Source organism: Porites lutea, chromosome 11 (genome assembly GCF_958299795.1).
Source record: "Porites lutea chromosome 11, jaPorLute2.1, whole genome shotgun sequence".
In the NCBI taxonomy this organism is placed as follows: domain Eukaryota; kingdom Metazoa; phylum Cnidaria; class Anthozoa; order Scleractinia; family Poritidae; genus Porites; species Porites lutea.
In genome coordinates this window covers 21,897,509-21,922,508 of record NC_133211.1, presented here as the reverse complement: position 1 = coordinate 21,922,508, position 25,000 = coordinate 21,897,509, and the positions used below count along the sequence as shown (strand labels likewise).

At 38.3% G+C, this 25,000-nt stretch overlaps 1 protein-coding gene across 1 annotated transcript in view; it reads left to right on the top strand.

Moving 5' to 3' along the window:
* Positions 1-25,000, top strand: part of LOC140951561 (uncharacterized) — a 116,049-nt gene that overhangs the window by 45,599 nt on the left and 45,450 nt on the right. The window lies entirely within an intron of this gene.

Below are 25,000 nucleotides of genomic sequence, written 5' to 3'. Positions count from 1 at the left end.
TCTCCACTTGGCTCCATGAGGATTCGTGGAGCGAATAAGGGATTGCTTGCTATTGAGATCTGTGATGATTGAACGATCCAGTCGTAAGTCACACGATAGCTGTACGCACGAGGTGGGCAGCGAAGAAGAAACGGTTGATTCTGCTCCATAGTTATGTTGATGGGCTCGTTAGGGCGAAGAAAATCTCCAGCGACTACAAGAAGGAAACAACAGAAGTTAGAAAAACGGCTATAGCCATTATTGGCCACAGATTCTAGAGGGTTATTGAAGACGGGACGTTTAAGAAAGATAACGGAAATAAGGCCGCAAAATGTATGTATATTTTCTGTTCACTGTCGTTGAGTATGGCAGATACGTTTGAAGTAAGTTGGGCAAGCGATAAGCTTGGCTTCCCGCCTCTTTCTCGGTGTATAATTGGGCACTTGATAAGGCGAGGCTACTTAGTTCCTTGTTCATGCCATTGCTAAGGGTCCTGTGGACTGCAATAGTTTGCTCTTCAACACTCCTGTAACACACGTTTATCAAGATTCAGCAATTAGAAGTTTATATGATTTTGTCAAAGGAGCAATTAGACGTAATTGTTCAAGAAAGCATTTGCTTGTAACACCTAGAGCCTCTGTTAGCATGATTACTCTAACTTGTATTTTAGTGTTAGATTTAGTTTTTAATTTTTATTCATATTTTACAACAATTTTAAATGTAAGATTTATATGCCTCTTATCAGTTTTTTAGGGTTTTAATTAATTTAGGATTATGTTATATAATTTTGCTTGTATATTTTATAGTTTGTATATCAGGTTAGATTTAAATGTAAGGCGCATTTGATCATATTCATATGTTAATTTGCCCGAAACAAGCAACATATTACTATCATCATCATCATCATCATCATCATTATTATTATTAGGAATAACAGTCCCTAAAGTTTTAATTTTAAGATAACGAAGGAAGCATCCTGGCCATGTTACCATGTTGAAAAACGCGTTTAGTTGATTTCGACTTTAACTGTGGTTTAACATCCATAAGGTAAGAAAGTACAAGTATAAAGTGTACTTACCTGAAAACTTCAGCTTTATTTTTCTGCTAAACAGTGTTCCAAATTCGTTTGACACGAAAACCTGGTATTCTCCTTCATTAGCCAGCGATCTACCATATACCCTCAAAGCACTGCTCCCTGATGAAATCTCAACATATGAAGCTGGGTCCAGTGTGGTACCATTAAGGGTCCACTTGAAGGTATGTGGTCCAGAGGCTGGCTTACCCTTAAAGCTCAAGAGAACAGAGGAATATAATCTCCTTGCCTTGAAATTCGTCATGTCTGGTGTCTCATCTGTGATACCGGGAAGATATGCCTCGAAACTATTTATGCCAATACTTCCTCTGAATGAGACTGAAAAAAAGAAAAATAGAAAAAATGTATCAGCCCTCAAGCGAGGTTTTTCTGGATTCTACAATGACGGTATTGATCAACGCAGTCAGCTCTCGCCATGTCTAATTCAGAAGGCTGAAAGTCCGAAATTGCACAGTTGAATCCCCCGCAAAAATTTCAGAGGTTTGGGGAGAAAAAAAATCCCAGCATACGAATTTTCAAAATTTTGCTACACATATTTCAGCCCCAGACAAACAATTTTATTTTTATCTATTTTCGCATGAATTAATTCTTGAGTCAGTGTGAATGTAAATGCATATGTTTTCTCTCTCTAACGAAAACTCTTTCAAATAGCTCTCTATAGCTTCTTACACCCATACTAGCTCATGGTGAAAAAGGTATCGGCAAAATTTCGAGCTGCTCATTTACAAAAGTCTTTTACAAGTTAAGCCCAGTCTTTGAAGTCTCCAAAAGCCGTTTTATATGGATTGACAGCAACTTTTCTCGTTTAAAGTATCAGCACAACAAGACAGACCGGTGTGTGAAGTTGTTATATTTAAGAGGGCTAGCTTCATTATCATCGCTGCCACGAAGACCGAAAAGTTATCTCTAGCCTCAAAAATGATGTTCGTAAGCCATGCAAGGCTACTCTAGGCCTGCAATTATCACACCGGCGATATCACCTAATGCTTTATATTTGAATTTGTATTTGAAATGTGTCAAAGTATTTTGCTCCGCCTGGCATTGAAAGCCTTCACAAAATTGGAATCCTTGGCACGTTACTCATTGGTTAAAATTTCATAACCACTTTTTACTCACGCTCTGTGCAGTTTCTACCGGTGAAGTCGCTCGTGCAAAAGCACTTGTAGCCGAGAATTTGTTCTGGCGAACAACTTCCACCATTTTGACAGGGATTTTCAGCGCAATGTCCTGTATGAAAAGGTTAAGCAAGACAATTAATAAACAAGAAGTTCTTATGAGCGTTGAGTCTTACTTGCTTGGAGATTAGATAAGAAATTAGGAGGCGATTAATTCTACACGAAACAGGATTTCCTCGCTAAAAGTTTTTCACGTCCTACTTTACCGACGGTCGAGTCTTCTTCAGGATAATACTTTTTATATCGTATTCGACGATTTGTTTCTGAGTTGATTGAGTATGCGTGTATAAATACACAAAAACCAATAAAAGGGCCTCGATTCGAGAGAAAAAGAACAGAAACGTGATTTTCAACGTAATGTCCCGTAGAAAAGGTTAAGCAAGACGAAATTAAACAAGAACGCTCTTATAAGCGTTGAGTCTCGCTTGCTTGGAGATTATATATAACAAATGAGGAAGCGATTAATTCTACATGAAACAGGATTTCCTACACTAAAAGTTTTTCACTCCCTACTTTATCGAAGGTCGAGCATTCTTCAGGATATATATTTACTTTTTAAATCGTATTCGACGATTTGTGAGTACGCGTGTGTAAATACACGGAATTCGAGAGAAATTACACCAAAAACGTGATGAACATGGCGCGTCATTTCAATCAGCGCCGAAAATAAACCGCATGCTCATCACAAGACTCATTTGTAGACAATGAAAGTTTACAACATCCGACCAGTTAGCCTCACCATCGAAGTTTTGCTCATTAAGATTCTTCTTTTTTTCGACCACTAAATTGAAGTAATCACTTGTTCCAAAGTAATCAACGCTTTCAAGCGATAGAAATCGTGAACCGACCGTTCCTGAAAAGCTCGACATTTTTCGCATTAATATTTCCTAAGCTTTCTTTGCATGGCTTTTGTCACGCCGCCATTCTTATCCCCAGGTTCCCTCGAGTCCGCTAGGAACGCCTGGGACCATGTCTCCCTTTTGGCGCGCAAACACGAAAAAGAAAAAAAGAAAGAAAGAAAACGGAACGCTTGCATTTTTAGTCTCGTAGCTAAAGTAAGCGAAACTAATGAGGAACTACATAGCTACAGCCTCAGTATCGATTAAAATCATGACCTTTTTTTTTTTTTTTTAGAAATTTAGGACATTCTGTAATCTGAAAACAACTTTGGACGTATAGTGTGAAAAAGTTTTCTGTTTACTTGCAAAAAAAAGATACACTTACTTGAATCTACGGTGGTAATAACGTCTCTGTACAATTCACCCAATCCAGCATTGTTATAGCCCGCTACAGCCACAGTGTACACCGTCCAGGGTGTTAATCCCGTCACCACCCCGCTAAGGCTGTTGTTCACATGCACGCCAATGGTGCCATCTCTGAAAGGTGTCTCTGCCACTGGTAACTCTCCGGATGCTCTTTTGCGTCGTCCTAGCCTATAAACACCTGGCCACATCACTATCTGAAAATGAACAACGTAATCGTAACTAACATTTTTTTTTTTCCAGATTAAAAAACAATGACAGTACAGTCGAACCTCTCTAATACGGACACCGAAGGGACAGAGCAAAGTGTCCGTATTAGAGAGGTGTCCGTTGTATAGAGGTCATGAATATTACGTCACTTTAAAGGCTCCATTGATGGTATTAAGTGTTCTTTAAGTCTAAATTGGCCCAAAAAAGGCTTTGAGGTGCATTTGAATTGTTTAATGGACAGTGCAAATCATTACAATACAAGCTGTACAATTCCAAAAACATATGGCAAACTATAATACAGTTTCCGAACAGTAACATAATAGAACAGTAACAAGTGTAGCGAACACTAACATACAGTAGAGTATTTAATGAAAGTTCTTTGTTATTGATTCATTTTGCGTTAAAGAAGTCTGTAATTTTCTTCTGAACAGCATTCGCTAGTCGTTTTTTGACATACAACGACTGAGCTTTTGAAATAATCTTGCACAACTCATCAGCCAAATTTGATTCACCTTGTGCAGTAAAAAAATCAGAAACATGGTTAAGTTCTGAGGATTAGGCATGGAGATCCCATGTGAATATATTTTCACTGGACCGCACAAACTCATTGAGCGTTTGGAGAAGTGCTTGGATCTTACAGAAAACCCAGCTGTCCGTAAAGATAGTCTTTCAAGTGAAAATGTCGAAAAGAAAAGGGGTAGAAAAAGGAAAGCAACAACTGGAGAGTCTTCAAAGAATAAGAAATGATAAATGGCAATGACATGTCGATAGTATAATTTTTACCGATTAACATGATACTGTTATCGTATGAACAATGAGACAATTGATTACACTCTGATATGTAACGACAAACAGGAAATCGTGTTGAATAAGAACTGTCATCATTGGAGTGTCCGTAATAAAGAGGTTCAGTTTGTATGAATTTTCTCTCTGGGGCCGAGATTTCGTGTCCGTTGTCCGTATTATAGAGGTTATTTTTACAAAGAATGTATGGGCATCTTCCCGGGACCAAGTGAACTGTCCGTATTAGAGAGGTGTCCATATTAGAGAGGTGTCCATAAGGAGAGGTTTGACTGTACAATAGAAAGAAAGTATCTGCCTGGGCTTGCCAAAACCGGAAGTAAGAGTAGGAATTTTTTATGGAAGAAATAAGCGCTAACTCGCCTGTGAATTGAAATCACTGACAAAGGCCGTAACGCAATTATGCACATTCTGTTTTCTGCTGCTGTCATTGTCCTAGTTCCTGTTCAATGATTCTTGGCGCGCAAATCGAGCATATTAATGAGGGCGAAGGCAAACTAGCTTATTTTTCCCTCTACCACATCGACCCCACATCGACCCCATATTGACCCCATATCGACCCTACATCGACCTCATATCGACCCTACATGGACCCTACATCCACAAGCACTTCCTCGACCTCCAATCAGTATCTTCTAAGTAGTGGAACTACAACGCGGGCCGGTGTTATCTTAGCGTTCGTACCTCATATCCCACTGATTTAAATGTCCATAAATCCCCGTATTTAGATAGTTCTCATAGACTTTCACCGAAGTGAACACGCTCGGACACAACTGTGGAGAATGTGACTGCTTGAATATTTAGAATATCTCTCATCCACTTAAAGTAAATTGTAAATTGTAATTGTAAATTGTAAATATCTTATTATCCACTCCCCTCAGGGCTTTTCAGGGATAATTTACAACACTGGTTGGGGGACTTTGCCAGACTGCTTAAGGTGCAGTTTACAAGTAATGAAGGAATGAGTAGTAATGCCCCCATACATGAGTGTGAAAGTGAGATAGACCACCACATGCACCGGGCCCTACGTGCCCTACTTTTTACGAAGAGTGTGTGGGTTCTTTAACGTCCCACGGATTTATTATTACATGTGCAAGGGCTTGTGAGACGGGGCCTACGGTTTATCGTCCTTATCCGAGAAGACTAGAAAGTCTAACCGTTTGCAGATGTTATTACAAAGGCAGCACTTTCTCCTCAATTATTTTAAGACCCTGAGTATTGGTCTGGCTGGCAAAGTAAAGATTTTTAAATAGAAGTATAAGATTATCTAGTTAGTGAAAACTGATTTTCAATTAGGGATGTCAAATTTCAATGACACTGATAATAGAATCGCTTTTTGCTTTATCTTTTAGAAGAAAACACTTAACTACGATATTTATGATGAACGTTACTTTTTTTAAAGTTATTTAGTTTATAGAGATTATATTTTTGAAACAGTGTTAGAAATTGATAATATTTTCTTCGATATTATTATTATTATTATTATCATTATTATTATCATACCATCAACTGACATGATACAACTCACTTTGACTCTGAAGCTGACTACGGCACAGATTGTCGAAACGTCAGTCACTGTCAACAACAACAGTTTTATTCAGGACTGCGTTCACCCGTACGATCATATACTAGTGTAATTGCGAGTGAGTTTCCATGGACTTTGGGAGGCAAAGAGGGTTTCTACTTGATGGAGAGGACCCGCCTGAGAAGGTGGGCTGTAGAAAGAAGAGTTATTTTCTGGAGTTCATGTATGTTGATGTTGCCAGGGATTATTATTATTATTGTTATTATTATTGTTATTATTATTATTATTATTATTATTATTATTATTATTATTATTATCGCCGTCGTCGCCGTTGTTGTTCAGTTTTTGCTTTAATTCGAGCAAAAACAATACAGGTAAAGAGCCTGCAAGCAAGTACCATGAAGATTACATACCCAGTAGCCGTCAACTGTCTTGGGTGGGACAACCTGTATTGCGCTCCACAGCACCTCCACATTACTCGCATTCAGAAGGACAACAGTTACGTTCGTGGGGGCTACTGGTCGGCTTTGTCCAGACAGAACTTTCACGATAGGACTAGATGGCCCAATGCCTTTAGAGTTCTCGGCTCGGATTGCGATTTCGTACTCACTGTTAGGTTGCAGCTGAAAATGATTATGTTGCCTTTTTGAACAGTCGCCGAAAACTCTAGTGTTGTTGTTCCAGGTTGCGCTCGGAACATTCAGACGATAAAGAATTCTGTAGAAACAGGATGGTCCGCTCCAGTCTAGTCGGTTAAGAGCCTGCAGCAGAAAATACTTCATTTTCTAAATAAACGTTCTAAATACACCACTTGAAAAACGTTTTTGTAAACACGATCTATTTAATATATACTCACCCTCCAAGTTAAATCAAGCGCTCCATCAAAAGTCCCGGGTGAACCTCTAAGACTCGTTGGATAACGTGAAGGCTCTAAAACGAAACGGTCATGATTTGTAACGTCATCAGGCTCTTATAGATTGTGCAAAAGTAACATAATATGCTACTAGTAGTGCTTGTATATTTCTAAAATTATACCAATAATTATGCTAGTCTTGTAACGTATGCTCATTTTAGCAAAATATGCAGAAATTATGCACGGTTCCCCTTTTTACTTTAAATTTGGTAAAAACACCTTAATAACTATGCCACATACAATCAAATGGCAAACATATTTTCTCTATTTATCTAGAAACTTTGAAGAGTCATAATCGTTCTCTAAAAGCTCTGAAAATTCAAACAAAAAGCAGCACAACTACGCCATATCTTGGGCAGCCGAGCTAGTGAGTTATATGCGCATGCGTTGAGTCCTGTGGAAAATGTACTGTGGGATCCAGGTACCATGAATGTGACAATAAGCAGGCAAAAAAAAATTATTATTGCTTTTGTTACTTGAATTTCCCCGTAACACTTATCCTGGGAAAAAAATAATTGGCTGCATGATCAATAAATGACAATTTTGTGATGCAAAACTAGCCAAAAGTGCAAATTATGCTAGCAGTGCTTTTATCAGACAATTGCCTAATTTCATGCCGCGCGGGAGCCTGGCACTACCGGATTTTCCCGGACTTTTTAAATTCCGGGATTGAAAATGGCTTCCAAAATAGAACGTAAAGCAAAGGTCATTGCGTGCAGTTGAAACGATATTAAGGTCCAGATTACTCCAGAAAGTTGCTATTCTAAAGCTAAGAACAGTTGTTTTACTGCTATAACGAACCTCGATTAAAAATTTTGAGAAAAGAAAGATCTAATCGGAGACTTTCGCTACTTGGAAGTATAGGAACGATTCCCGAATTGTTCGACAAAAATTTTGAACAAACAACCGTCGAGTCTAGCTGTTTTTACGGCGCTGGATCTGACCGAATATTGGGGTTAGGGTTTAAAAACTACCAAAAAGCGAAACACGCCAGAGTGACCCTGAGCGAAAGGGCAATATTGTATATTAGGTCGGCAAGGCTTACATTAGATTTTTTCCCCGTCGCGGCGTACGGTCTCAGTAGAAATCCTAAAGATCAGACCGGAAACAATTCTCACTGAACATGGATAAAAGCAAACATGCTTCAGTCTTACTTGAGAGGCATTTCTCGTCCGGTAACACTGCAGTTCCTGTAATTTGGGCAATCAGCTTGTAATCACAATCAAGAATGTCACGTACATCTACCTTTTGGCTAGCATGCACTGAGTATAGACAAGTATAGACTAGTCCCTTATCTCCCTTCATGTGAACAACACTAGGTTTAACATACATAACGACACAAAGTTCACTACACTCAGTACCTTTCACGGACATAACTCTTTTCCGCGACGGGAATAATCCAGGTAAGCCCTTCTGTACTACCCTTTTAAATTTTGCTCCAGCATACTTAGGCTACGATCGGTACGTGCACAATCACATCTGTGTTCCTTCCTGCAATGATCCTCTACTTTTCATATGCGGGTAGAATTAAACAGACGATCCTTTGCTGTAGAAAATTTATAACCATGTTTGGTTCGAGCGACCTGTTCACCCGGGCCTGTTCATCGAACAATTGCTTGCACTTGCTGAGTGTCGGCTCCTTAAGTTTAGCTTCAGGACATGGCAGAAATACTGCATCCTTTCCTTCCTAAGTTTAGACAGATTCTCCGAGGGAATATTGATCTATATTTCTTCGAAAAAGAATGCTTTCATTCGAGTTTTTACTCCGACTATCCGCCATTTTGAAACTGGACTTTTTAAAAAGTCCGGGAAAATGCGGTAGTGCCAGGCTCCCGCGCGGTATGAAACGGCTCCTTAAGTTTAGCTTCAGGACATGGCAGAAATACTGCATCCTTTCCTTCCTAAGTTTAGACAGATTCTCCGAGGGAATATTGATCTATATTTCTTCGAAAAAGAATGCTTTCATTCGAGTTTTTACTCCGACTATCCGCCATTTTGAAACTGGACTTTTTAAAAAGTCCGGGAAAATGCGGTAGTGCCAGGCTCCCGCGCGGTATGAAATTAGACAATACATAAAAATTATGCTCGTAATGGATCGTAATGACGAATTATGCCAAAGATTATACTAGCACTAGGCTCCTTTCAAAGCCTAGTGTTCACGGCTAACGGATAGCTCTTGTGTTGGCAAGAAAACCACACCAGATAGGGCTTTTGTTTACATATAAGAACGGTGATTTCGGCGCGATTATTTCTGTAACGGAGCGAAGCTGCACCGCGCCGATCTCGAAAGTGGAAGGTCACATACCGGATAGGTTTTGTGCCACACTTTGGAGAAGTGTGAACAGGTATTAGGACAGTAGCGGAAGTGAAGAAGTAGGACTGAGAGGGAAGTAAATATTTAGGAGTGAGAATTGGGGCTTAGAGAACCACACCCTCTCGGCCAACCGCTCCAGCACGATGTTCGATGCGTGAGAACGACTTGTTCCGGTTCTCTGCCGTTGCTGTTCATACTATATTGGATAGCTTTTCAGTTGACAGGGAAGCCTACCCTGTATAGTGTGAACATAGCTTAAATCGCAGGAGTCTATGACATGAAAACGATTATTCCAATAATTTAGAAAATGAATAGCAATTAATTAATTGATTAATTCCAATTAATCAATAAATGGCAATTAATTAATTAATTTATTAATTTTCCTGGAGCTAGAAAAAATCCGTGTTCCGGCTGCTAAAATTATTTTTGGTTTAGACTGATACACATCGAGCGACAAGATGCTAGATCATGCCAACTGGTTTTCATTAAATAATCTATATGATCTAAAGTACGAAACAACAGGGGTCTTTCTTGCATGAGCATGCGCGACCGCTGAACAAGCGATTTGCATAGAGGCTCACCACAGGGTCTGCCTTCATCAAAATGGCACGTCTCAAAGCTATCATCGAGATTATTTTGCTCGTTGGTCTTGGCGAATGTGCTCGTGATTTAACAAGATGTGTACCCTGGGTTTCAGATATATTTTTTTCTTATCGATACTGATGTTTCGCGGCCAAGCCGCGTCAACGAGGCGCGAAGTGCCGAGGAGAAAGAGCTTTTAATATCAACCGTAAGCACGGTTTATTTCATCTTAAGTATTTTGAGGACGGACCTCTGGTGTCAAGGTACAAAATGTGTAGTTTGCACAAAAAACGCTAACATGGTCTCCACAAAAGCGAAGTAGACCGGCCTAAACATACCACGAGCTACGATCAAATTTCATCTTCCCACTTGATCTGGACAACAGCGCGCGTATATGTAGTGGTTGTAGGATTGCGCTGACCTCATCAAACTATGAACAAAGTAAACACTTTCAGCTTTCTTTGTTTTGAAATGGAAAAGGAACACACATGTTAAAAAAATATCATTGCAAATTTCAGCGAGTGGGTTCGAAGTGCGCAAAAGCCGGTGTTCAGTTCAGCAGTGAATTAACATAATGTTCTACAATTTTCCCAGCACTTTTTAGCTATAAAATTAAGAGCACACGAGACGTAGATTAGTCACCTGGGCCCAGTTGTTCGAAAGCCGATTAGCGATTAACCCAGGGTTACATTTAACCGAGGTTTCTTTTTCTTTTGTTCAAAAGCATTTTCTCGGATAATTTTCTCTGTTATTTTTAGAGCTTCCAATCATCAACTTGTAGAAAAAAAGAATTAAAACTGAAATGATTTTTAAGCTTTCAAATCTGAATTCAAATCTTGCACTAACTCTGGGTTATCTTAACCCAGCTTTGAACAACTCGGCCCTCGTGAGATGTCTCGAAAAATAAAAAAAAATGAATATCAAAGACGCACAGTCAAAACTGCATTCAATACGACCGAAATTAAAGTCGAATCTTGTGACCGATTTTGATGAAACAAACGGTTAGGTTTCCCAAAAGTACAGTAAACATGTGATGCAGACTAAAAGTTAAAAATTGTTAGAGCACTCATTAAGTTCTGGGTAAAAGCAAAAAGATGTTTTACAATGTTAGTCCACGCAAAAACAAGAACTTCTACAATTTTCGGATAAACAAACTTTGTATCGCTAAAATACTTAAGGGATTAATTTTGCAGACAAACACTAAATAAAGAACATTTTGCTCAATATCTACCCATCAGCAATGCGTTCTATGCCAAACTTTGCGGTTCTTGAAGATAAATCAAGACACGAGTCGAGCCTCAAGCAACAACAAACAGCCATGTTCGTGTCAGACATCCTTGACAAACTTGCTCTTTCACCTCGTTCAGCGCATCAGTCTCCACTTTAAATCACCACTGAGATCTTTACTTATTTTGTACAACGAAGGTCTTTCCTAAGTTTCTGCTACCATTTGAATCTCAAGCAAGCTTTCAAGGTGAAGAATTTGGTTCCTATGATTATGCACCACGGTCGCTGTCACTGGTCGCGTGCTCTTTATCAAGTCTTAGTGCGCATGCTCACGCAAAAAAGACCCCTGTTCCCCGAAACTATCCACAAATTTTTTTAAACAGTACGACTGCAGTTATAATTTACGACGAAAGCTTACGTTTAAGATATATAGCTTTTCCCAAGACAGAGCTACTTTGCACGTCCAGCTTCTACAAAGCACTAACATTCTGGCACTCTCTGGAGAGTCACACAAGGCCGGGAAGTATAAAGTTTTGACTCTTTTAAAAGGACATTGAAAAGTTGGCTTTCTAAGTAAATAGTTTCGAGCTTTGAATTTTATCGTAAACAGTTTTTTTTTCTGACTGTTTCAATGATTTTGATACTGAAAAGTAAGCTTTTTTTAAGTGAATATTTTTAGGCTTTGAATTTTATTGTAAATAGTACGCGTTACTGATTGCTTTAACGATTTTGATAATATTTTTAGTTTTAACACGAAAACATCAGCTCTGCTGTACCTTTTAATCGTATATAAATAAATGCGATTATTAATTAACGCCGAATATTGAAAGGTACTTCGTCATAATGTCATCTCATGTTTGTAATAAAAAGCAACGTAAGTAGAATTCCAGATACTAAATCGTGAGTTTTTCTAAGGACTTGCTGCGAAGAGAAGCGGTGAGATGCTGCATGTAAATAGCCTACGTTCGATATATTCAAATTCCAACATGATTCCGAGGCTTTCTGGTCATTTTCTATATTTGGTTTGGTTTTCTTTGCGCTCAAGTCTCTTCTGGGAATTGTGAGGCAATGGAGTCTTGAAACATTTGCAATTTTGATCCTAAAGCCGCAGAGTCATGATAGAATTTTAATATATTGAACATGGGCTATTGAGGATGTGTTATATTATTCTGCGATACTTACTTTTGCTGTTGGTAACACAAGTAGGCCACGGCGCCATATATCCGGGAAATCCAATCCCAAGTCTATTTCGAGCGCGGACGCGGAATTGTATTTCAATGTAGGCCTTTAAATTTTTCAATACAAACAAACGGGTTCCACCTATAACAGCAAGCCTAGAGAACCCGCGCCAATAGGGATTTATCCTATCCCGGATTCTCCACTCAATGATGTACCCGGATGGAGGATCGAGTTCTGGAGTAAGCCTCACATCCCAGGTAACATTAGTGGTGTGGTTGGCACAGTCGGTTATTGATACCTTGATGGGAGGGAGAGGAGGTCCTGAAAAAAGAACAACAAAAATCAGTGAGGGTTTGTTTATGAAGGACGTCAGGCAGAATCTCAAAGAAATTATTACCCTTTCTCCATGTGGGCATATGCCGGAGCAAATTTAGTTATCGGCCGTTGACTATCAGATGGGTACTCTGGAGAGACTCATTTTCTTAACTGGCATGCTTTTGTGTTCGTGTTGTTTTCAGGCTGAACGATTTATGAGACACTGTTTGGCTGTATTTGGTCTTGGATAGTGCTTGAAGAAAGTGCTCGCTTCCTTACTTCATTATATAATGAGGACATTGTGGAAGCAGGGTACTTTACATTTTATCGTCGCTTGATCAGTGGGTATCCTGGACCCCACTGTTCTTCCTTGTCCTTCTTTTTTGTTGTTTTTTCTCGCTTAGCACTTGTTTTCGCTCGCTAATCTGCAAAAAGGAAGAGATTGGAAATGTTCTACTGTACTCTTCAAACACACATACCAGTCACAACTAAAAACGTTCTTCGGTCATCTTCACTCAATTTGTTCTTGGCAAAGCACTGGTAAAAACCAAAGTCGTTCAGTTGAAGGTTCCAGATTTCCAGGTTACCATTAGAATGATTGATAGAAAATCGATTGGCAAGCTGTAGACTAAAATAAAGTAACATCAATTAGGTAATTTTTGGGAAGCAACCCGAAATTTTCAACAGCTTTCAATCATGCATCTTTTCTGTTGTGCATTCATTGCCCGGGATGCACTCCCTTACTTGGCGTAAACGAGTATGTGCCGCTGAACAGACTGAACCCATGGCCAGGGTATGGTTTCTGACTATACAATTTCAATATTTGGTGTCTTAAACAGGGTGTCTTTTTAGACCGGGTGTCTATAACGGGAGTAAAGTTGACGATGAGTGGTCTACATATGTGGTACCAACAATATTTTTCCCAAAAAATTTAATTCTCCTTTAATAAGCACAGATGAAGCACAGATGTAAGTTCAAGCTTAAAATATTATAAAGGAGACAGTTTTCAGTTTAGTTGCTGTCACTATTTTTTTTTTTATTTTGTTGAATCTGAATTACTAAACTTATTTTTGGGTGTGACTGGGCCTATAGCTCACGCAATTCAACCTTTTTATAATTTCAACTCCCTTGTAAAACCACGTCCTATTGATTATTGGGTTTCCTGTTGTGTTACAAAACATTATCACTGTTCCTCCCAGCTTTCCAGCTTTGAAGTCATATTGCGAGCCTTGATCGTTGTAAATCGCAGTGACGTTGTCTGTGACGGAAAAAAGCAAAACAAAAAAAGCAAGTTATCAACGGTACTCAATCACTTTGTCGACTAAGTCAAAAAGAGGGTCAAACCGTCACTAAGTCCACGACAGGTGCTCCACGCTGAAAACGTCTTTCATTAGGTGTTTCTTGTGTGCTTCTTTGTGGCTGGTAGAACAGTCGCATTCGGTTTTATCGTGATGATAGCGAGAATTATTAAGGCTTCGTTGCAAAACCCTACTCCAAAAATTGTTAAATACATACACAAAAATACATTACATTTCAATTAAAAAGTAATTATAGCATGAAATTTGTTTTTAACCTCTTGTAATTAAAAGAGACCATGGTGCTTGGTCAAATCTCTATGTTCGCTCGATGATATTTAGAGTAAAACAGGATCTTTCAGTGATAACATGGAAATTAAACATGTATCTTAGCTTGCAATAAATTCTCTTCCAAAAAAATATGTTTTCCGGACCTTCTGTGAACAGTTCCTTTAAGTGGTTCGAGTTAATTTTATGTATCTAACTCAGATAGTTTCATACCTATGACTTTGACATCGAAAGAGGTTGTCAAATTTCCAGACGGACTGACTGCTTTACACATATATTTTCCATCGTGTATTTTCGAGCTTAGTGAGCCAAGACGTAGGGTTCTGTTAAAACGATGATGCTGAAAGAAGTCTCCCGAATCATTTATTAATGATCCATCTTTATACCACAGTATTCGAGGGACCGGCCTACAAGAGTGAGAGGGCGAAACATTAGCAGTGCCTTCAAACCCATTATGTATAAAATATTTCAAAAGTAAAAGCGAGCCGAAAAACGAGGGAGTTTCTGAACAAAATGTCGAAAGGTGTTCGAAATAGAGAGACGTACTAAAAGGCAAAAGATTACTCAGCCCTAAACAATCAACTACTACAGAGAAATAAAAGTGAAAATGTTGCAAGCCAGGAAAAAAATTGTCCCGAAACTTTTTTCGTATCTGGAGGTAAATGCCGCCCCCTTCTCCTCCTCCCATATATATCATACCTTCCTCCTGCTGTACAATTGAGGTAGAACTGATCTCCAGTAAGCATGGTATAATTGCCATCTGGAACCGTGTAAAATGTCAGCGACGACAAGAAACTCGGGCTTTGTGTAGCTAGATAAAACAGAGCAAACATAAAATGCACTAAAGGAATGCTGATTCCCTCGTCTAAGATACTTTTAAATTCTTTGATCACATAAACGTTTTACTGAACATTTATCTTCTAAGTTTGACGTGTCCTCTAAAGGCAAGCAACATCACCTCAAAGTGCTACTAAAAATTGGATTTCATTGACTACTTTTTAAAACATTTACGCGAACATTTTTCATAAAATTTGGGTTATCCTAAGCTCGTCACAAAACTAGGCACGCTAAAAGAAGGCAAATTTAAAGTTGATTCATTTGAAACAAACGTGTAATAGGCGTGGTGTTTGCCCATTGAAATTATTTCATTGTTTTTAGGCTGAAAACACGACACGACTATATCCTGAAATAAAGTGATGAGGACACAGCATGATCATCAATAAACTTTCAATTGACGGTGTCAAGAATAGTATCGTATCGATCGAAAACGAGACACAGAAAAGGTCCACTAATACCTGGTATTACGGTAAAATACATCGGAGGGCCCACAGTGCTGCGTCCAAAAAGGTCTATTACCCTACATCGGACTGGGCTCAACTCGCTGCCGTTAACGAACGAGAAAAGTAGATCACCACTTGGCTCCATGAGGATTCGTGGAGCCAGTAACGGGTCTTTGGCTATTGAGATCTGTGATGACTGAGCGACCCAGTCGTAAGTCACACGGTAGCTGTACGCACGAGGTGGGCAGCGAAGAAGAAACGGTTTATTCTGCTCCATAGTGATGTTGATGGGCTCGTTAGGTTGGTGAAATGCTCCCGCGACTACAAGGAGACCAAAAAACAACAGTTGTTGATCTAACCTCTGTTGTATTCCAGTAGATGTTTGGTATAAACATGGGGAAAAAACCTAATTTAAGAAGTTACTTTATTTACTTGAATAGACTAAAGCGGTACTCGTTAAATCAGCCAAACGACCGAATATTTCCAGTGACTCCAGAGTTGTCTCAAATGATTTTGTCTATGCTTTAGATGCCTGATTGGTTAATTTGGTGCTGCCTGATTGAAACCTATTAATCTGTTCGGATGTCTTACGGTTGTTTGGCCGTCTAGAAAGTTTTAGGTGGTTTTTTCGTCTCATACGAAACTTTTAGCCACCATGATGGATCTGATCGAAAGTTTGAAGAAACGGAGTTGCCGTACTTTCGTTAGAAAATTCTAGGGGACATTCTGTCATTATCACCGAAATTAGAGGAGTTTTTTTTAGCTATATTCAAAAGAGAATGAGCTGACTACCTATAATCACAATAAAAAGTGAAAAACACAACCTCCGAAAATCGGCGTAGTTGAAAAAATCCGAGTATTTTTGACGAATGTAACGGTTGACCAGAAATTTTAAGCCTTTCTCTAGCTTAACTGATTTCTAAGCAATATTTTCTCCTTGGAACAGTTATTTTACAGAGAAGAGTCGTTGGGTGCCCCTGATTAAATATTTTGACTTCCCAGTGCAGCGCCTGGAATAACACGGTACATGGTTTTCCTTTTCTTTCTTTTTTTTTTTGTTTTCAAAGACGATTTTAAAAACGAAGAAATAAGAGTAAAAAAATTACGGTCTTTTTTCTCTTCAGTCATATCTGCAAAATAATTGTTAGTAAAAAAAAACAACAAAATAAAAAAGCGTTGCATTTGTATTGGGGGCTGCGCTTATCTCATCCACGCAGAATCGCAAACAAAAGTTTTAGTCGTCTAAGATGTTTTTATATAAGATAAGATACAGCTGTATGAAGGGATGAATTTAACTTTGCACTTATCACTAATGCAGAATTTTCTACTTCCTTGAGTATAGATAACGCCATTATGACAGGCGTTCGAAAGGGAAGGAGAAGGGAATTTGAGCGCGAGACCGCACGCAAGAGGAAAGCAGGGAGGGGTTCCTTTCCCTCCCGCTCTCGCGCCCTTATTCCCCTTCCCCTTCCCTTTCAAACACCTGCTGGCCAGGCTTCTTCTTCGTCGACAAAGAGCTGATTCCAATAGGCCAGTTCGGAAATACTGATCAAAATTCATACTTGCATTGGCTCCGAGGTTGAGGCTTTTTTTAATTTTTTGGCGAAACTATTTCGATCTTTCTCTCTCGCCGCTCTCTCTTACACCTTAGGCTTAAGACTTAGCCTTCATTTTTTATACTGGCACTTCTAGCAAATTTTGTTGCCCACTTTATCGTCCAGTTTTGCCGACATGGCAAAAGTTGATATACTTTAGACATTTCTATTTCTTTAAAGATCCCACGACTGAGCTTCACTTTTAGCTTTGGCTAAGTCGATATATTAAAGTGCACTAACCTGAAAATTTCAGCTTTATTTTTCTGCTTAACAGAGTTCCATAGTCGCGGTTTGACAAAGAAACTTGGTATTCTCCTTCGTCAGCCAGCGTTGCTTTATTTATCGTCCACGAACCATTTGCTGCGCTGACTGGTCCCAGTCTGGTGCCATTAAGGGTCCACGTGAAGGTATTTGGTCCGGAGGCTAGCTTACCCGTAAAGCTCAAGAGGACAGAGGAAAATAATCTCCTTGCCTTGAAATTAGTCATGTCTGGTGTCTCATCAGTGATACCTTGCAGATATGCCTCGAAACTATTTATACCAATGCTTGCTCTAAACGAGACTGAAAAACGAAAAAAAATTGCAAATGTCATAACCCTTTTTTCTGTATGTAGCACAGTTTACTCTCGCATTAGAGCTACAACAATATAAATATAAAGGACACCAAAGTTAAAAATCCACTGCATTTAATAGAGGCGACATTAAGTAGCTCAATTCCCTCCAGAATTACAGAGCTTTGCGGTAAAACCCTTCCACTATATGAATTCTAGTGATATTGCAAACTCATTTTCAGCCCCTACTTCTTTAAGGTATGGCTAGATTTAACGGGCGAGCGTAATCTTTAAACATTTATACAAAAATGTATACTCTTTGTTGTACATTTATGCTTTTTCTGTTGGGCATAAATTGCATTTTTTTTCTTTCCCCATTTGATAAGGTAAGACTAGTGGCATGGATAAGCTTTTAAAAATATTGGCGTCGCTTAGATTTGTACTACTATCAGTGTTAGTGTAAATGTATGTCATTTCCCTAAATAAATGTAAATGTTGTCAAAGAGTTCAGTCTCCCTCCTCTCACGCCGCCCTGTTATTACGGACTCTCGCAACTAAAAACAATAAGACAAACTTCAAAGAGCAAGTGACACACGCAGATCACCCAGGGCCATGGCCTGACCAGGGCCAAAGGCATCCAAGCTAACAGCTCTATCATATGTTGTAGGGAGCAGCTGGCGTTAAAGGAGTGTTTTGCACTCGCCTAGGTAGTAAAGGGCCTATGACACACGCTTTTGTCCGTTCAAGGGCCTGACGGCTATATGCCATGTCGATGAGCGAATAGCTGTGCGTACCAGGATTCCTTGCTTCCAGATAGTACTTTTCACCTCATGAACCCGGTTTAATCAGTATTTTTATTTAGTGTTTTTTGTCCTACTTACATTTCCTGTCATCTTCCGCTTTTCGCTTTTTATATCAGGCTCTTAACAGGCTTTTGCGGATAGAAATAAAGAGTTTTCCTTTCGCGTCAATAATCAGCAAAATACAGTGGAAATTAAATTTAAAAAATTAATTAATTGATTAATTTCAAAAAAATACAGTGAAAAATCAGTTTTAATTAGTAATTCAGGCCTGACGGCAGAGAATGAAAATGTCAACATCTGTTGACTCGACCAGAAAATGAAGAGCATTAATTAAGTGTTTGCTAATAAAGCGAAATGTGTAAGCAATTATTATTCTTTTGAAAGCCCGCTGAAACATAGACTCCTGAGGGCATATAACACATTAATAAATAAAGTATTACTACCATCTTTACTTACGCTCAGAACAATTTTGACCGGTAAAATCGCTAGAAGTACAAAGGCACTTGTAGTCGTTAATCTCAAAGGACTGTCCTGGCACACAACTTCCACCGTTTTGACAGGGATTTACTTCAAAGCAAGGGCCATGACCTTTAAGAGAGGTAAAGAAAGATAAAAAATTAGGAAGTGCGTAAAACATTAGAATTCCTAAGAGGGTGGATTTTCTAATTGTAAGGGCTTTTGCACCAAATTTGCTAGTAGCAAATATGTCGCACAAAGTCGGTCCAAACTGCGGAGCAAATTAGGCAAACATCATAAATACCACAATTGAATACCGATTTAAACAGGATTTTTTTGTTTGAAACTCAAAACATACGTTCATGAAAAACCTCCCCCTCTGAAGAATTGGCTTGACTACTTTAAAATGATTTTATTTTCTAAATAAAGTGTAAGTGCATTTGATTGGCTTTAAGGTTCACATATCCAATAAAAGTTCTCTATATCAGCTGGTGACATTCAGGAAGCAAAATCTAATACAAAAGCTCGAATCAGAACATCAACCGCTATCTTTAAAGAGATAATTAAGCCAGGGAAAATGAAAGGTGAATTTTAACGTCCCCCAAAGAGAAATTTTAGTAGAAGATACAATATAATTACCTTTTAAAACAGCTGCAAGAGAAAGGACGAGTAAAGACATACAAATTTTACGAACAAGATTCATCATGGACAACTCCATTATAGTGCTGCACTGAAAAAGAAAGAAAACAAGCATTAAATAAGACTACTTTCCTGTTGAAAAGAAACGTATTAACTAAAGTTACTTTTTGACCCTGGACTTCTCCGCGACATTTCACAGTTAAAAGATAAAAGATACAAAACTGTTTTTATGATTTTTTAAGAGGTGAAAGTTTTATTCTTTACTAGAAAATGGAGCTTCATCACATAAACAGAATAAACGGCATGAAACATGTTGAATACAACGCCGTTTAAACGAAACTGTACAAGAGAGGTTTCCTTTCGCCCTTTTTTAGTTATCGCGCTTTCCACTATTACTAAAGATAGGTCTTGTCACCTTAGACCCCCCGCGTGACTCAGACAAACTTTGCATTCTACTCCAAGGCTTTGTATGAGCAACGTGCGTTTCCGACATGTAAATTGTTCATAAAATTCGCACTGAGCGTTTTAAAAATCTTTTTTGAGCTTAATTCCAATATTTAAAAGGCACTACTGCTATAGAGAGCAAAACCTGGTCCAAGCAACCAAAATAAATGTTTAAAATCAGAAAATAAAGCGACTCGATCAAAGTAGGCTACAGAAATCGGATCCCTAGCTCTGTCTTAGGCAGAAAGCACCGTTATGCACTGAAACATGACATAACATTATTGGCTGTGTAATGCTCTAAAACCGAAATTGCTAAAGAGAAAATTAGATGTGCTTCTCGCAAGCTTGAGACAGAATATCTAACTAAGGTGAAACGCACACCATTAGCACAACCGGAAATTGTATAAGTTTGTTCTGTTGTTGTGCGGCCAGGTAGACCATACTCCGGGTAGTACTTTATATCCTGTAGTACTAAGTAGCGTAAGATACGCACTCGAAAAAAAAATTGAGCAACCTTTGCCTATAAATTTAACCAAATTCACCGTTTCATGCACAGCTATGAAGCCCTGCTCTCCACACATTTTAACATAATTTTACCCACAGTATTATGACGCGGCATAACACCCTGCGCATAAGAAATAAAACCACTCATCTGTACAGTTTTTTCCATGTTTAACGCTGTCTTGGCACGCGTGGATTATTTTCAGGATATTTATTATCGAAACCAAGCTGGATTTTGTTTCCTTTAACGCTAAAAATCTTCAAAGAGGACGAAAATTTGTTGCCGAACGTGACTTTCCCCGGGACTTTCCCATACTAAACTCTTATACTGGTCAGGTTTAATGTCTGAGTCACAGTAGGGACCAGAAATTTGTGACGTCATTAATGGAAAGCGCTATTGAGGCCATTTTTGTAATGAAAAGGTGCGGTCACACGAGACACGTTTACCGTGGTAAACGACCTTTTTACCGCGGGAAATATCCATGGTTACTTCAAAAACAAGAAAGAAACCGCCCATGACATTTAATATGGTCAATAGCAAGGGCTTTTCGATACCCAAGGCAAGAGAGTCAATCAGGTTTCTTCAATAGACACCAACATGAAACCGCAAAAAAATACTTTTTTAACAGGTTTCTTTCGCGCTGTTGAGGGAAAGATCAATGTTGACATGGCAGATTTTAAGTTAATATGAAAGTACGTAACTGGGAAATTTGAGGCAAAAGTTTGAACTGGTTTGTTGGGCTACAAGTACATTTAGGAACGACAGTCTATTTCCAAAAAATATGTTCCATTCCTGGCACGTGATCGAACACTGTGCGATGCAGCTGAACTCTAAAATGGAATCTAACTCAAGATTTTAAGAAAAAATGCTATGTATCACCAGGACTAACATACCAGATGAAATTTCAGCTAAGTTATACGTAAATTTTCAAGTAACTTGAAATACTGCCATGATCGACGGCGAATATAAACGCAATAGCGCGAATGAAGCCGTAAAAGCAGATAAATTACCCATTCACGAGTAACCACATGTTACCACTTGACAGTAAACTAAACCAAAGTGAAATTTTGCCGCGGCTTCATTAACGTGGGAAATGTCTTTTACCATGGTGTGTGTAACTGCACCTATAGTTTGGCTAATCCTAGACGATTTGTATTAAAAAAATTTTTTAGTCCGACGCTCGGCAAGTATATACTAAGCATGATTTCAATGCATATTTTAATGTTTTTAAAAGTTTGGTTGGTTATGTTTTCTCGTGTTTTGCGATTGTTTGCAGTTTTGTAGTGGGATGCAGGGAATGTACGCGCGCCCGAAACTTGGAAAAATGGTAATAAAACCAATCGAGTTGATGGTGCATATTCAAATGAGAAACTGTTGAATCTTAAATTAACGTTCACATTCTTTACGCTTTTTACACATTTCTTACATGAAAGAGGAGAACAGTAACTGAAAGCAATACTTATATCAGTGGTCATGACGTTTTAGTGCAACCATATGATGACTAAGCACATGATATGAGGGCCACAGTTGCGTGAGGTCGAATATAGTTACATGCTGGAACCAGAATTCAAGAGACTGAAGAATGCGATAATGCTATAAATATGCACCTTTTTCCCCATTTTTTGGCTTAGGACGCCGGGAACCATAAATGATCATGGATTTAAAGTTGCGACCGATCGCGGCATAAACTAGTTATGTATTTCGCCAGGTTAATAAGAATTCGATCAGCTAATTAATAAGTCTTGGTGAAATCTGTTTACAATATAGAAAAAGTATAAAACCAATCTACCAAAAAACTTGATCATATGTTCAGCGCCCATTCAAAAAAACAGAAAGTAACTATAAAACTTTTTAATTGCCGATGGGACACGGTTGTGTTCATTTGATGACCACAGAATACAGAATTTTCTATCTTTCCAGCGCATTGGGTTGTGATTGTGATAAGAAAGCAGAAATAAGAAAGTAATAATGAATTAGTCTGTCAATCCTTTCAGTCCTGTATGAAACTGCGAATTAGTAATTAGTAATCAAGAGTTTTTCAGTGTTGTTCAAAAATTGTGATATGGTCTTTTCTTCCTTTTTCACCGGAGTGCCAAATTCAAGTTCCACATGAAAGATTTTTAAAGCAGAGTTACGCCACCCGAGAACACCCCGACAACATTTTCTTAATAGGCCTTATAAAAACACGCTGCAGATTAATAGTCAGAATTTTTCATCACAATTAGAAGGCTTATGCGACACTTAAATGTTCAGATTCGACAATTGCTGGGCAAGAAGTAGTAGTATTGACGAAGCAATCTTCATATGATCATTTAAAACACTCAAACAACCAACCTTATCTACAACTCGGACAACCATTAATCTTCTGATTTTCTGTAACTCCTGCCTTATAACCCCCCCCCCCCTTCCTCCTCCACCCTACGAAACATTGCTCCTAGTTGTTCGAAAGCCGATTCGTTAACACAAGGTTAAGAATGAACCCACGTTTCTGTTTTCTTTGGTTGAAAAGCATTTTCTTATTTTATTTTAACGAGTTATTTAGAAATTCGAAACATCAAACTGTAGATTAAAAGAATGGTCACGAATTTGCTTTATAAGCATTTGAACCTACAAAAACCAAAATAAAAACACTGTACTGACAGTGAATGGCTATACATAGTTTAGCTGGGATATCAGACCGGCCTCACGTTCTCGTCTGTATATTATTCACTAGAAAAGCTCTACAAAGATAATGTGGAATCAATATATAAGCACAGGACACAAAACTTACTACCTTGTACATGTTGCCCTCCAAGTATCACGTCATTAAAGGAAGTATTCGCTTGCTGAGTCGCTTATTAATATACCGTGATTGTATTCAAGAAATTGCTAAAAGATAAAAATTAGATTTGTAAAATATGAACGCAAAGCGTCCACTTTTAAGCAATTTTCAAGCAAAGGCCAATAACCAAATCTAGTACCGTCTTTGTGTACCTGTTCTCTTGAGGAAACGGATCGGACAATTTCTCAGTTACTGGACTTGTAAATAAAAGGATTATTAAAAAAATGCGCGAAAGATCCTCCCGAGCGGACAACTGAAGAGTGCCCTCCAAAACCGAGCACAAGTGTTTTAAAACTATAATTATGCATTGGCGGAACCTTGAATGGCGACTATTACAATTCACTCGTGATAAAGCTACAGCGGCATTTCAGTTCCAATGACAAAGCTGTTATGAAATTAATTTCCCCAGTGGTTGCTTATATACTTAAATCCAATATATATAATGATAACGGTTCAATGAGCAAAAGATCCCTTGAGCTGCGAAAAGCGCTATTGTTAAATATTTATAAATCTGTATACTTGCTTCTTTGAATAGTATCTTTTTCTTCCACAATAGCTACCCATTACAATACCGTGTATAGATAAGTCATGGGTGAAACATTTTGCCAAGGCACTGAGATAGAGAAATCGAAGCAACGGTACGGTGAGGCGACAACGCCTAAGGGGAGGAGGGTGGGTGAAAATTTGCACCAGCTGTTCCCGCTGACTTAATACCTCTATAAACAGTTACTGTAATTGTGTCATTGCGGCATTCATTTATCACGGAAGTGAAAAATTCACTGCGTAATTGAGTTCCCTGAGTGGTCGGTTGAACTTGAACCCGATATATATATAACTGATAATAACGCTTAGCTTTCAATATTTATGAAACATCGCATTTAACTTCCTTAATCTATAAACAGAAGACCAACATCAATTGATCACCCGCTAGAGGTTAATAACCTATTTGTGGAAATGTTAAGTGATCTTTTGCGGTTACCTTTCAACAAATTGTGTCAAAACAAAATACTCTTAATTAACATCCATTCTTTATTTCTTAATTTGGCTGATACATCACCAGAACTGTCTGTAATCGGTCCGCCCTTAGAATCAGACAAGTCAAATCAACGAATCAGATCAGTCAAATCTTATAGTTAAACAGCCAATGAAGTTTTTCTATTACTTATGTAAATAATGAGATTTATTTACCAAGATCATGCTAACCAATCAAAATCCAGGAAAAAATCTTGAGTGAGCAAGTTGATTTGCTTCAGCTTAAAAACAAAAATACATGTAACAGAAATTTACTGGTCTAATATAATGACTAAGGTTTCCTTAATTATTCATTGATCTGTTTTATTGCTTATAGTTCAATTGGTTATATTGCAAACTTAAGCAACTGTATTGTTTTCTTTACTTTCCAAGTCAATATCTATAGTGTTTAGTGTCAATATCTATAGTGTTTAGTGTTAAGGAATTTTGCAAATCCTACGATCTGGTTGGTTTCGGGAGTTGGCGGTATTTTCGCTCTTACCATCGAACCCTGGCGGAATTGTTCTAGTTACGTTTTTAAGAGTTTATTTCTTAGCTGTTTAAATGACTAAGCAAAAGCGAAAGCCTTTAAGATATTGGCCCTTGAGAGCAGTCCCAAAAAATTGGATTTTAACATCGTACAAAATATTTTACGAACAAGAAGTGATTTTGAAAAGCATTTCACTATAAAAAATTGCGATAAAACATTTCTTAAAATCATTTTAAGATTAAAAAAATTGC